At 48.7% G+C, this 14,026-nt stretch overlaps 1 protein-coding gene across 9 annotated transcripts in view; it reads right to left on the reverse strand.

Annotated features, from left to right (window-relative positions):
• Positions 1-14,026, reverse strand: part of plxna2 (plexin A2) — a 182,234-nt gene that overhangs the window by 114,558 nt on the left and 53,650 nt on the right. The gene's annotated exons all lie outside the window — the stretch shown is intronic.

Below are 14,026 nucleotides of genomic sequence, written 5' to 3' on the forward strand. Positions count from 1 at the left end.
ACCAAATGGAAAAAGGCTGTTCATTAGAGCTCCTCCCGCTCCAAAAGGTCAAAGGTCAGCTCAAAGGAGGCGATGAGCTGTGGAGAAGGGGAAGGGAGGTTTAAACGGACAATTGGCGGAAAGCGTTACGGTGAGCATTCCAAAGAAGCTGCGGGGACAACGCAGGAAAGAAAGGCCCGTCGCAGCACCGGAAATTAACCCGACCTGACTCATACTGGGGCCGATGCTGTCACACACTGAGCAAGCTGTTTCTAAGAACAGAACAACGTCTAGTGCTGACAATGCCCACACACCCACAACAAACACAAAGCCTGGACAATGACTCACCGATCTTTTTGGGTTTTTTTTTATTCAAACTTATGCTGGTACAGACAACCCATATTCAACAGCCAGCTGCATTAGCACACAGATGGAACTGTCTGAAACCACCCCCTTATTTCACTTCTACGTCTCCCCCCTTACGGCGAGCCATCTACCAGCGGCTCTGTCATTTGTACGCCTTCCATATCAATCTGAGACAACATACATCAAACAAAAGTCTTTGCAATCTTTGCAGCCGTGCTCGGTCTGGGCTGCACAGATCTTCCTCCGTGCGCCGTAAACTAAGACATGGAGCTCTGTGCTCTGTCCCCAGGAGTTAATTATCTCGTCCACTGGAAAGGAGGGCCTGGATCTTATTACTGGAAGAAAGTGAGAACAAATTGGGAGCCTCTTACCCATAACCCCTCCTCTCGCTCTCCATTTTTCAGATTCTGCATCTACTGTATTAATTATTCTTTTCTAAACATCGTTGTTGTTTGGTTTTATCTTTTTTGTTCTGTGCATCTCTGCTGACATGATCAGATCATGGAGGGATTAATCACTGGCGGCACAATAATCTTTAAATTAATCAGCCACCGCATTAGATCGGTACATAGCTCCCTGATAATAAAAAAAAAAACTCTGTTAGCACAATATACAGTATTTGTGTTTGTGAGCTTGTGTGTAAGTGCCTCATTCCGCTAGTATTATCAGTGTACTCTATCAGAACCGAACAGTGTGAGAGGCTAACAAGTGGAGACAATGGCAGTGCATCCCAAAATCAAGTATGATTAGGCGTAGCGATCCAACAAGGGTAATTACTGTGGAGCTGGAGGAGGTAAGCTGGGGAGAGCTGTGGGGACGCCGGGGGCTCGAGCGTGTTAAAAACAGCCCGACATCGTTTGTCACGCTCCAGATTTGCATTTCCAGCAGTGAGGGCACAGAGAATCAAGGGTGAAAGATGTGGCTGGAATAATCAGCGACTGTGCCTTGAATTAACAAGCACTTGACAATAAAGGAGCGGTATAGAGAGAGACGCTGCACATCCAGGCCAATGCATCAGCGATGCTCAGGGCCGGATTGATTTGCAGAGCAGATTTGGGATTCCCCGTGAACCGTGTCTGCCCTTTAATAGACCTCCCTCCAAATCTGGTAATGGCCATCTCAGAGTCCCTCCCCTCCCCTCTGTGATCAACGGGTATGCTACTCAGCTCCGACTTAAATATAGACCCTTAGGGAGAGTATTGATCCATGTGTCCATAAACACAGGTCCTAAGGCCCAGTCAAGCTGTTCTTGGCGTGCGTGCAGGCGGAGGTGTGGGAGGCGCTTTGTCCCAGAAGCAGTTTATTAGCATGGTTGTAAAAGTGCCAGCGCCTCGGAAAAAAGCAGCGTGGACTCGAGCCTTTTCATTTGCCCGCACTCTGTCACGTTCCATTGTTGGAGTTTGTACATGCTGGATATGCAAAGTGGATCTCTTTGGATGTAAAATCAGCCGCCTGCTGAGCCAGCACTTTGGCCGAGCCCCACCGCATTTCGCCCTATAGAGCTTTTGCTACAGCCTCACTCCTTGCTCCTATATGTGTACATGACATTTACTCCCATCCATCTTTTCTCCCCTTTATTCTGTTCCTCCTCTTTGCCACTCGACGGAGGAAACGCATGCATCAATCCTTCGCGTCGCGGCAGATGCAGAAGCAGGAGAAAGAGGCTGAATGGTGGAAATAAAAGGCTCCGCGGAGGTTGTCCACTCATACTGCTTTCGGGAACATCGTTTTTGTTTATGCCCACTCCTTTGTTAGACCTGACAGGGACCTCTCTATACTGCTGCACAGATGCAGCTGAGGAGTAGATCTGCAACAAATCGGAACAGCAACGCTCACCCCTTGTGCTCTTTAGTTTACAGCCTTTTTTAGGAGAAGTCAGAATCACCTAGAAGGGAATTAACATATAAATGAAGCAGGACTTAAACATAGTTACTTGCTGACCTACATAAAGAACGTGGAATGACTGTGTTGACAGTGAATGTAAGGGGGAGTAAAGGCAGCACTTGCGTAACCGCACGCATACTGTAAGTTTTCAAAATTGGCGAGAACGATTTCGTGCGCTGTCTGTCTAACAAAATCACACACACACACACATATCCTGTTTCCGAACCCACCACTCAATCCCTAAAAAATATCAAAACATCGCGGTCGGTCATTGTTAGAATATTTCCCTTCTGACAATCTCGCAGACATAAAAGTCAAAGAGAGACAAAAAAAAAAGAGCTTGCTCATTTTAGCAAACACACAATCAGTGATCGCGTCTCAGAGAAAAGAAAGAAAAGGAAGTATTTTGTAAAACTTCCCGTTCATAATGAATACTTTAGCACACAAAACGTCAGGCTGCTTCTGAGCACTTGTTAGACAAACCGCTCCCACTGGCTGCTCGGGCTCCGTCACTTTATCTGGTCGGGGGTCCCAGCTGAAAGCGGGCGATTTACCCGGGGACGCAGCGTCTGTGCCAAGCGCGGTCAAAGGAAGCTGCATTGTGGCAGATTATCTCACACAAAGATGCTTAAAGGCAGCAGAAGTAACAGGCAAGACCAGACATGATAAAATATAACACGATAAGCTATGCAAACCTCCACTGAGCACTTTGGACTAAACAGCCCGGGGGCAGCATAGCAGCCAGCAAACAGAATCAGGAATGAGCAGGCTTTGGGAGCAGCTCTGAACCTCTGTCACCCTCAAACAGGCAGAAGGTCTTCTGTTTTTCTTCCTTTTGATTTCTCCCGTCCTGTCCCCACTGTACATACTAAGCTTCTTAAACAAGCAGCCAAATTTGCTTGATCTCGCAAATTCACATTTACAGCAATTGTACTGCAGGAAATAAAGACCATAAACCAAAATCCGTATTACGGTGCTAAATCCATTGTTGTGGGCCAGGAAAGGGAAATGGGAGATTGTAATTTCATGCCTTGGATTAATGTGTTATTCCCCAAATGATTATGATGTAGAGTGTGAAATTTTAACGTCTAAGTAAAAGTGATACGCCACAAATCACAGGGACAATTTGGAACAAAAAAAAAAACAGTTAGTCGAAAAAGAAAAGGCCTTAAAAATCAAATCAGAATGAATAAAGTCCAGTAAGTGTGCGACAAGGTTAGGATAAAACAGAACGTTGGATTCGCACTAAGGGGAGACCTCCTAGAAGCGATTAGCAGCAGAGGTGAGTCCATTAGTCCGCTCTCTTTGCCGTTATCAAGAGCCGAGTTAATGAGAGGACTCGCTGGCATCTTGAGTTGTGGAGCTGGAGTTATATTTATCCGCTCCTTTGTCTCCATAGGAAATGGATTTCTCTGCTCCGGTGCCAGCTCTACTCTATCTGTCAGCCTCCAAGAAAACTCAGCACTCATGTTGTGCGTCCCCCCGTCCTTCCAGCCACCGCCAGGCAATAACACGGTGGAGGGAGGACACCCGCACCAGCCGCAACACTGTCTGCGTGGGAGCGATGCGGCGTCGGAGGCACACGCGCAGTCGACTCCTCCTCCTCCTCCTCGTGTGACACGACGCAAATATGAAATCACACTCGTGCTGTTGCTCCGCCAGTAAACGTGTCGTTAATACAAAGGAACAAAGGCGCCGCCGCACAGCCGCTTATCCCCAAAGCCAACAAAGGCAGGTGTGTTTCATCTGTCCTGCTAAGCCCCGCCCACCCTCCTCCCGCAAGCGTCAGACACTTCAAACCACGTCTGAGCAAACGCATGCTGGTGTTACACTTAAAGCTTATGACATCCGCTGAGAGGGATTACAATGCCGCTGTTCTTCCCCTCCCGGAGCTGCCACCTCCTCCAAACGTACAGCCGCGAATACAGGCTCGTAACAAGCGGAGATGCGCACAAATCAACACTCCGCAATCAAAAGCTGGCATGCATTCGCACACGCACGCACACGCGCCTTGCACAGTAAATAATCCTTCCATCCTTGCTCCCACTGACACCAGCGCCAGCCTTGTGCACTCCCTTTTTAAATTGGAAGCGGAATCCTGGGGCCTGATCTTCTCAGGCGGCGCCACCACCAGTAGCTACGTGGCGTATCATCATCGCTGCCTGTCATCCTGTGAAAGCAGCTTTCTATTAGGCGGCATTTCCATAAATCTAAATTGTAAAGGGCCCCGGCGAGAGCGCAGGGAATCCTCGGCGGTGGGAAGAAAACAAACAGAGCAGGATGTCACTGGAGGCCATGGGATTAGATAGCTCACCTCAGCTTACACACAGATTGGAACTGAATGCAGCGCTTTGATTGACACTATACACACTTTATCAAGTCGCGGCGCTGTAACCCTTCCCCGCATGAATCCTGATGATGCTGCACTATCCTGTCGATTTAAACGTTTATGTTTTGATATAATGAAATATGTGAAGCTACTGTATGTTCCTGTCTAACCTGAATGTGGCTACGGTGTATGGTGCCTGGAATAAAAACCTATTCATGCTAACAGTCTATTAGTTTAGAGTTAAATACATATACATGAATTTAAACATACAACATGAAATGGATGAATAAAACCAAGATCGGAACATTCTGCCCTCCTGGCACTGGTCTGAGTCTGTCCTCGATGGAATAGACCCAGGTGAAAGGTTGTCCTAGTGAGGACTAGCTATGGTCAGGTCCACACCAGCTGAGAAGACAGAGACAGTAGAGGCAGGAATGGGCCACAGCAAGACCTGCATGTGCATGTGTCTCCCTTCTTTATCATCAGACTATCCCTGCAGAGGTCTTATCTGCCCGCAGCTGCAGCGCCAAACAAAATCTGGACCCTGACCTTTGGTGCCACTGTCCAATCAGACGGGCACAGGCGGACCAAACCTTCTGTCAGGTAATCATGCCAATTCCACAGTGGAACACCATCAAACCGCTGTGCGAGCAGGTGACGTTAAACAGTTTCATGGAGTGTTTAACATTTCCAATGTACTATTGTGAAGGATTACATGGAAAAATGGCCACACGTGCTTTGGCTCAGTCGCTCAACCCTCTGCTTCATCATCTGTCTCACTGGGATCAGAGTCGCGCTGGAGTGTGGCTCAGTGGCTGCAGCAGCTTCGGCTGGAGGGATCGTGAGAGGGGAGGAAAGAGGGGAAAGTGGAGGGCAGGCAATAAGAAGACAGCAAAAGAGGGATTGAGATAAGGGGACGGAAACTCTGAATGATGGTCTGTGAAAGTGAGCAAAAAGGCCAAAACGTAACAGTGTGTGTGTGTGTGTGTGTGTGTGTGTGTGTGTGTGTGTGTAAGAGAGAGGAAGAGCGAGGGGGCGATATGTGGCAGACGGGGAGGAAGAGGAAGAAGCCATTCAGTCATTATTCCAGCTGGGTAGCAAGCCGACACAGCCACAACTCCAGTAGCTGGCACGTTATAGCCACTGATGCAAATTTACACAGCCTGTACACAACACACTCTAGAAAGAGCCAGTCAGAATCAAAAGACACATACTGAGAGAAGGAGGTGGACAAAAATCTAAATAGAACTATTATTTTGGTGTAAATATGTACTCTAGCCGCTCATTAGACTATGATTACTGTTATTTCGCTCCATATGAACCGGCCAACATCCAAAATGATTATGTAATCGTTTCTGGGGGGGAGGATCGGTGGGAATCCTGTCAGTCTAGTTTTCCAGCTCTGTAATCATGCGCTGACTGAGACGATGAGGCTACTCCGGGTCACCTAACACCCAGACGCTGGAAACGCAGCAGGAAACACACTCTTCTATTGAGCTCCCCCAAAAGGTGGCGAAAGATCATCGCGGAGTGCTGTGCAGCATGCGAGGGATCATCTGAGCGGAATCAGAAGGGTTCGGTGTGTTGTTGACGGTGAAACAAGGCACGGGGCCAGTGCTGTGTATCGCTGACACGCCATTGGAAGCAATGCATGTACACCATAGAACTGTGAAGCCTTGCAGGAGCAGCTGGAGACCCGTCAATGTGAAAATCAATTTTCTGTCAATGCAATTAACAAGAGACTAGAATATGTGTGATCATCATTCCCCAACCAATAAATCCCAGAAAGGTCAGTTGGCAGTTGGTGTCAAAAGAATAATGATCATACTCGCTATGGGCAAGGTCCAGAAAATGTCCCGTGTTTCATTATGAATCTTATGAGAGTTAAAGCCCAGCTTTTAGTCAAGCGACCAAGCGGGTGCTCATCATTTGTTCATCTCGTGATTAAATGCTGTGTACAGATGCAGACACTGTGTTGTGTATGAGGATAATTTGATTCCTGCCGCTTATTCACGGCGGCAGACACTTTTTGGCCGCCCAGATAACGATGTTTACAGCTGGTCACGCTCCTCCGCTGACCTTTTGACGAACACGGCAAAACTAGATACTGTAAATAAACACGTTGCTTCCAGAATTGGAGAGGAGAAAAATGTGCTGCCACAAAGGAAACTCAAAAATGTGACTGTCAGCAGGTCGATGACTTGCTTTAACCAGAGCCTCAGTCGCGGCCTTCTCGGGATCAGCGGTCGCTGCAGCAGAAACCAAACTTATCTCACACTCATGACTGTGATTTATAGAAACAGGAGCGTGTGTGGGGAGTTAAACCCATTGACCTGTGCTTCTTCTCCTCCTGACTCAAGCGTAAACATCGTGCTTTGCCCTCACATTGTGTGCGTTCTCACCAAACTTGATTAAGGGTCAGAAAAGGGCAAAAATAAGAACATCACCAAGTCTTAAATAAATAATAGCACAGATAACGCGCTCTGAGGTCAGAAGTAAAAGGAGAGAAGTTTAGGATGTTTGACCACAGTAGCAGGAAGGTTATGATTAGAAAGACTCAGGATCGTGAACAATAGTCAAACTGTGTAAAAATGATAATAACGCAATAAAACATCATTATGTCATCGTATTATAGTTACAATAACTAATTTCTGTTGATTTGCGGGTTGTATTGTTTGTTATGTAAAGTTTTACAAGTGGAAGGAAACCTTCAGTCATTGTATTCACGACCCGCCGTAACCCCAGGTGCCTGAGACCCTGAGATTAGCAGCGAAATGCTTTTCATACAAATGTAACCTGTAACATGTTATCACACAGGCTCCTCCACCGCGCCCTCAGCCGGCCTCGCTTTCTACTTCAGCTTGATGGAGGCTTCTGTAATTTCATCAGCAGTGATAAAGCGCAGCAAAATCAAGTCTGTGGCCAGTTACTTAGCCCAATCTCCCTTAGGATAAGAGGCAATAACAGCATGTGGTGAGAAAATTGGGTGCTTACTCACAGAAGGATACACGCCGAGCAAGCAGAATGCACCGCTTTCACCGAGGGCTCGGTGGACAAGCTACTACAAAAGAGAACAATGGTGTCAGGTTTCTTTGTGCATGCAGGGGTATTTTTACAGAGAGCACGGGGTGGAAGAGAACCCATATGTGCAACAACTGTAGCAAAAACAAACTATAAGCTGCCTACAAGCTGATATCCTTTAGCAGTGTTTTATTTCATGAATAGATGAAATAATACAAAGCTTTTGCTGAGAAATGAAGCAGAAAGAATGTGTAACAGTGCTTAAAGAGCTGAGATTTAGCTTAAACAGGAATATTTTTATTAACTGCTGCCAACGCTCAGTTCTAACAAAAGCTCACACTCCATTTGCATGGACGTCCAAGGAGGAATATGAATAATAAAACAGCGAGCGCTGCAGTCAGCGTTAGCTCAGCCCGCCCGATCACCCTCTGCAGCGGCTGCAGGGGCCGTGAGAGGACGGGTCCGAGCGGGACGGGACAGAGCGAGCTGCCTCGCTGGCTGGACCGGCGCTGGGGCGCGCACGCCCGCCTTCCGGCCACTTCCGTGTGAACCCGCGCACAGGATGGACTGCTGGCTGGGATACGCTGGAAAATCAGCACTGGCTGCTTTCCTGTGAGAGTTGAGCAGGTATATTAGCAAAGAAAGGGCTCATCTATCAAAATGCTACTGTGAAGCCTTATGAAGAACTACGCTGGAATACTACGCAGAAAAGTTCAAAGAAATTTGACAACGAGGCTCTAAACGACCTACCTCCATTCTTTTTTGAAACTCAGCAAAAATGTATAAAAAGACTTGGTGACATATACTGTAGCACGTGCCCAGGAGGATAAGCATGCACAAAGTACCGTCAAGCACATTTATTACACGTGTGGCACCGCGGCTTCCCACCTGCTTCAAGCAGAAAGGCCGAGCGGTGGGGAGGTGGGATGTGGAAGAAAGGAATGTCAGGGTGACCTAGAAGGTGTACGATGACAAATGGCAGCGCGCTGCCAGAGTAATAGCAACGCGCCCTATTATTCCCTGCATCCGCGAACGCTGAGGACTGTAGCGTGTGATACAGTGATGGCGACAGCGTGTGCGTGAGGGCTGTCGTCCACCGCTGTGATGACGCACGGCATCAGCGAGAGAACAGGTCCGGCGGACTCCTTTGACTTATAATGTGCGGCTGCAAACAGGCAGGGCGTTGCATGTACCTGCCTGGTCCCGCTCTCAGGCGTCACACCTGCAGTAACTCTGGGCCTCGGCCCGGCCCTGTGCGGTGACCCGCGCAAGGCCGAGCTCCCTGAAATGAGACGGAGCCCAGTGAAGCCTCCGCCGTACGTCATAGCTGTCGAGGCTGCCTGTAACGTACTGTATGAAGAGCTACTACCAGCCATCTACTCTACATCACTGAGCCTGGGAACAAGTGCCTCATGCCCATTTTCACAGGCCAGAGGCTTGTGAATATGTCCCCTGCCCCGCTGTAGATTTAACAAGGAGATAGTCAGGCCGTCCATATTCCTCAGACACACGCTGGAGATGGGCATTTTTAATGCGTGGCCACTGAGCCTCGCACAACTGTCGGTCAGTATTCCTCTGGCTCCACGTCCGCAGAGTCGCCCGGGAGAGAGGCTTGGATTTCTGGAAAGCATGTCATTACGTAATCACACGCACATGGATGTGCATAAGTAGTGCTGGAGGGAGGCATAATATTGACATTCAGAGCAGGAGCTGCCTAAATTCTCTATGCTCCACTGTGAAATAGAGTGCGCTTCTCACAATGTAGCGACTGCACATCGTGGAAGGTCTTGGGCGAGCGAAATACGTGTGCAACAAGCTTAAGTGTAAGAGCTGCACAACGAAGGAGCCGCCATCGCCTCAGTCACCGGATCACATTTACAAGCCCGGCCACAATCTCGCCGCCAAGCCGAGCATTAAGTTTGATCAAAGACTCATCTCTGCTGGTAAGATGATTAAAATTAGCATCTGCTTCATTGTTGGGAGAGTGAAGCAGCTTGGGAGCAGATCCCAGAGCGTAAAAGAGAGAGAGAGAGAGACAAAAAGACAGAGCGCCACCAAAAAAAAAAAAGAACGAGGCGAGAGAAGGAGCAATAAAGTCGGAAAGACCAATATGAAGAAAAAAAGAACATGAACAGACAGAGCAATAATCAAAGGAAGGCGCGTTCCCATGCGTGGTCAGTGTGTCTGATGCCAGACGCAGGCCATTTGAATTCCACCGTGGCAGCTTTTACCTCACAGTAAGGTTTTTTTTTCCTCCGACCGCACACGGAGATGATGAAGCTGAGGGGAGGACGCTGCGGCTTGAATGCTTTAAAAGCCAGCACAGTGGACCGCGGGTTTAGTGAAGCAGTAAAATGAGGCCCGGGCAGGCAGGCAGGCCGGCCTCGCTCCATCCAGTCGAGGGGCGCAGCTCAAACCTCTCCATGATAAGTGTGCTGCGGCGGAGGATATGATGAAATTGATGCCGCCGTTGGAGTCAGCATAAACGCAGCCGTGGGCAGTCCCAGTATTTCCTCCTATCACCACATTCTGTCATTTCTCAGCCGGGGGATACGAGGGCAAACCGCGGTTTGGAGCACTTGGCAGCCGCCCCCTTTGGCCAAGCAGTCCTGCTGCTGCTGCTGCTGCTCCGCATAAACTGCATCAACAGTAGGCAAAACATATAATCATACTTCAGCAGAAACCTGCAATAACAGGAAGGAGAAAAGCGATAGAAATCAACTATTTGCTCCCCTGGAGAATGTGTAACGAAGGGGAAAAAGGGCCCATTCAGCATTTCATCAGTAACATAAATGGCAGCAGCTGGGGCAAACTAACACGCCGAGGAGGAATAATTAGGGCACTTGGTTGGTTGCTTGCTTGCTTCAGTGCTGGTTCAGTGTGGCTGGGGCAAACTAGGACTTAATGAGCATATCATCCCCTTGTCTGGAGCAGAAGCACCTAAATCAACCTCTAAACCCACGGCCCCGTGTTTTCATGCGACGCTTACTTACACCTCGGCCTGGCACCGACCGTGCCCTTGACTTCTACGAAAACATTTCTGCCTTCCTGTTCCGTCCCTCCCTTCCAGCTTCCTCCCCTCTTCCCGTCTGACTCAGTGTCACGGATTTAAAAGCCCAGACCTCCCTCTTTCTTCCTCTGTTTTGTCCCAGTGGCAGAGCAGGCCGGACCTTCGGCGACTTGTTACAGCCCGTCTCCTGAGCGCTGCTATAAATGACCCCTGACCTCCAGTAGTCAAGGGAGAAGTATGAGCCAAAAGCAGCAAGTCCAGCTTGAGGATACGCACCCCATATTCATATCCTCATCTGACTCACAGAATCTGTCTCATCTACACACACCATCTCGCCGAGATGAATTATCAATGATAGTATCTCCCCAGAAGTGGAGAGAAAGCTTGTGGCTGACACCTCTCAGTGTTGCCCAGCGTTTCAGTTGAATGAAGTCATACATCTCGGCCAGTAATGCGCTTCAAATCGTGTCGTTCAGCAGCTAATTCCTTTCCATTCCATTTCCTACTAAGAGCCGTGCGTTGCCAGATGTTGCACGCAGCTCAGATGTCACATAATCACAGAAACAGATTCCTCTGGCAGCTCAGGAGCAAAATAAAGGAACAATGACTCCAAAGGCAGAGCAACCAGAATGCCCGTCCTCCTGTCTGCATTTGAGTGCGACTGCGTTTGGGTTAAAAAGAAAGAGGTGGTGGGGCTGCATGGTGTAACACACACCTACTGTTCGTGTTCAGGTGGTCGGACACGCAGGCAACCGCATTTGAGCTTTTCAGGGAATAAGCTACTGAATCTCCTGCTGCTTTGTTCGACAAAGCCCACAAACACCGTGGCCTTGGCAAAATAAACAAAGGTGAGGTGTCCTTTATCAACCTTGTCAGCAGCTGAATAGCAGGAATAAATGAAGGATTTACGCTGCGGTAAGAAAAAAATATGTGTGTGTGAGGACTCTAATGCGTAAGAATGTGCTTATGTAGACTTTATGACTACTTAGCAGTGAAAGTTCTCCCATCCACAGTGCCCCTCCCTCTGATTCCCATCTGTGTGTAGGTGAGCAGCAGACCGCAGGCTGTTCAGTAATGTAGGTGAACGCAAAAATGTGCTGACACCTCCAAGCACGCACTGTAGGTCATGTGGCAGTCGGCTGTGGCGTCCGTCTACACAACTCCAATGAAGAGAGGAGGCAGGAGGGCAGACTGCGAACCAAGGAGAGGAAACTCTATACTGTTAATCGCCAGCGCTGAAAGAAGGCATAAACTGGACTCCACGCACGCCTAATTGTGCAGATCAAATCCTCCTGTTATGTGGATTTTGTGAATAACAACATTAATTAAGCGACTTGAAACCTCGCGCAACAAATTGTTTCGATTCGACATTATGTTCACCGAAGGACTGCCCGAAACGCTGCGTCCGCCTTGTGTAATAAAATGCAAATCCGCCTCACCTATTCACCCCTGTCAGGTTGAACATGTTCTCTGTGAAACGTGTGTGGGGGGGGGGGGCTGGCGGCAGCGGAGGCAATGAGGCTTGTTCAAAGTGCTTAACAGAGAACACTGCAGCTACAAGCTCAGAGACGCCTTCTGCAGTGAGGAAGGGATCGTTTTAACGCCGAGCGTCTCCCGCGTCCTCTTGGCAGGACGAGTGGGAGACGTCGCAGGAGCTGCCGGGTGCCCTCCGTGAACCCGGCCGGCTGGGAAACGCGGCCTCAGTCGCCAGTTACCAGAGTGAGTCCCTAAATGTTGCAGACGAAGACACAAAAAGATGCTCGCGCGCTGCGTTCAAGTACCGACTTGCCCTCTCCTCTGACTCCTCTCCCTTCTTCTCCTCCTGCCTCCCTCAGGCAGGCAAATGTAACACTGCAGTCACACTTAATCACCATCTCCACGGACGACACAGGGATTTGGAGTCCTCGGCTGCAGAAGCCTTGGCCGTCGCTCCCACACTAATTGTCTTAGATACCGCGACTCATTCCGCCTAAACGCCGCGGACACGACAGCGCTCCTGACCTACATTGCCACTGATGTGTGAAGCCGGAGCGCCTTTTGTTTGTGTTTTGCACGGCGTGTTATCGTATTCTGTCGTTTGCTCTGTTAATTGCTGTCCTGGCGTCTACTTCAGGTGAGGTGAGAGACGCTGCTGTCACATCAGCTCGCTGAGCTGCTGCCTTTCTGGTGAGTGCATCCAGTGCTTCCTTTTGATAGCGAGGGGCACTAGCGAGGCAGAACGCTGAAACAACATGGAACTTCCTCCCTGATGGATGCATCTTGATACAATACCGCTGGCCCCGACAATTACCACTCTCACAGAAACCCACTGTAAAACTGCAGCTGGCTTTAGTTTGTACAGCGTGATTCGCAGCGGCCATTTTTGCTGATATCATTTGATAAGATTGGCTTCCAGAAATGCACTGCATTAGGGGAGAAAGGAATTTATTGTTCCTCGGCATCCCACACATTCCACAAAACCCTGTCCTTGATGAATGAAGCACTGGAATACAATGCTATAATCTTTAAGGTCGAGTCAAGGTCAAAATCAACAAGACAAGCAAATACGTTCTTGAAATCTTAATAATGACTTTATGGTAAGAATTCCAGGGAAGCCACAGAATGGAGGTGGGAATTCTGGACTTTTTATGCCATTTCTTCCACTGGCTTCATTGTCTAATTATGTATAAACATAACCATTATCCCAAAGGAGACTCCATTTCCCCCGGCCCGAACACCTCCGATCACCTCGTGCCAAAGTAAAGAGTCTGGAGCGGTAGGACTGGCGGCAGAAGCACAACCCACAAGTTTGTTCATGATGTGTCCCACAGAACTTTGTAAAGCCACAAGCAGGCACTGAAGGAAAGGGGAAACTGACCTAGCATGTCACATATATAGATGTGTCACTCAGCTCACTGCTTGCAAACATTTGCCTTCACACTTTTACAGCATTGCAAGGAAACAAGCCACCACACCGGGCTCTATCGTAGCACATCCAGCACTTTGTCTCGAAATTGGAGGAGTTTCAGTGTCTTTCACCAGCATTTAGACCAACTCATGTAAAAATTTAACGAAAATCTACAGTACAGGTCTGCGAGAAAAGGAACCCGTTATACTGTGCTGTACGTGGAGGAGGGAGGACCCCCCCAGACCAGCTTTTCTCTTTGCTATCTCACTCAGGAATGAATCTGGAAGGCCTTATTTCCTCTGTTTTCATTCAAGGCCTTATTTGCTTTCTGTTCTCAGCTGAGGCCGGAGAATGACTTAAAGCTGCTGGCTCACACTGAGAGGAGCTATCTACCCAGATAAAGCCAAGGTTGGCTGCAAAAGTGTAACAAAGAAGGCGCACAGGCGACGCATGTACCTACATGCAACAGAACCCCGAAGCACAGCAAGTGAACAAGCGGTGTGTCGCCTGCAACTCCACCAGGACGCTTCAATACAGAACGAATTCAGTT

The sequence above is a fragment of the Betta splendens genome, chromosome 7, assembly GCF_900634795.4.
Source record: "Betta splendens chromosome 7, fBetSpl5.4, whole genome shotgun sequence".
Classification (NCBI taxonomy): Eukaryota; Metazoa; Chordata; class Actinopteri; order Anabantiformes; family Osphronemidae; genus Betta; species Betta splendens.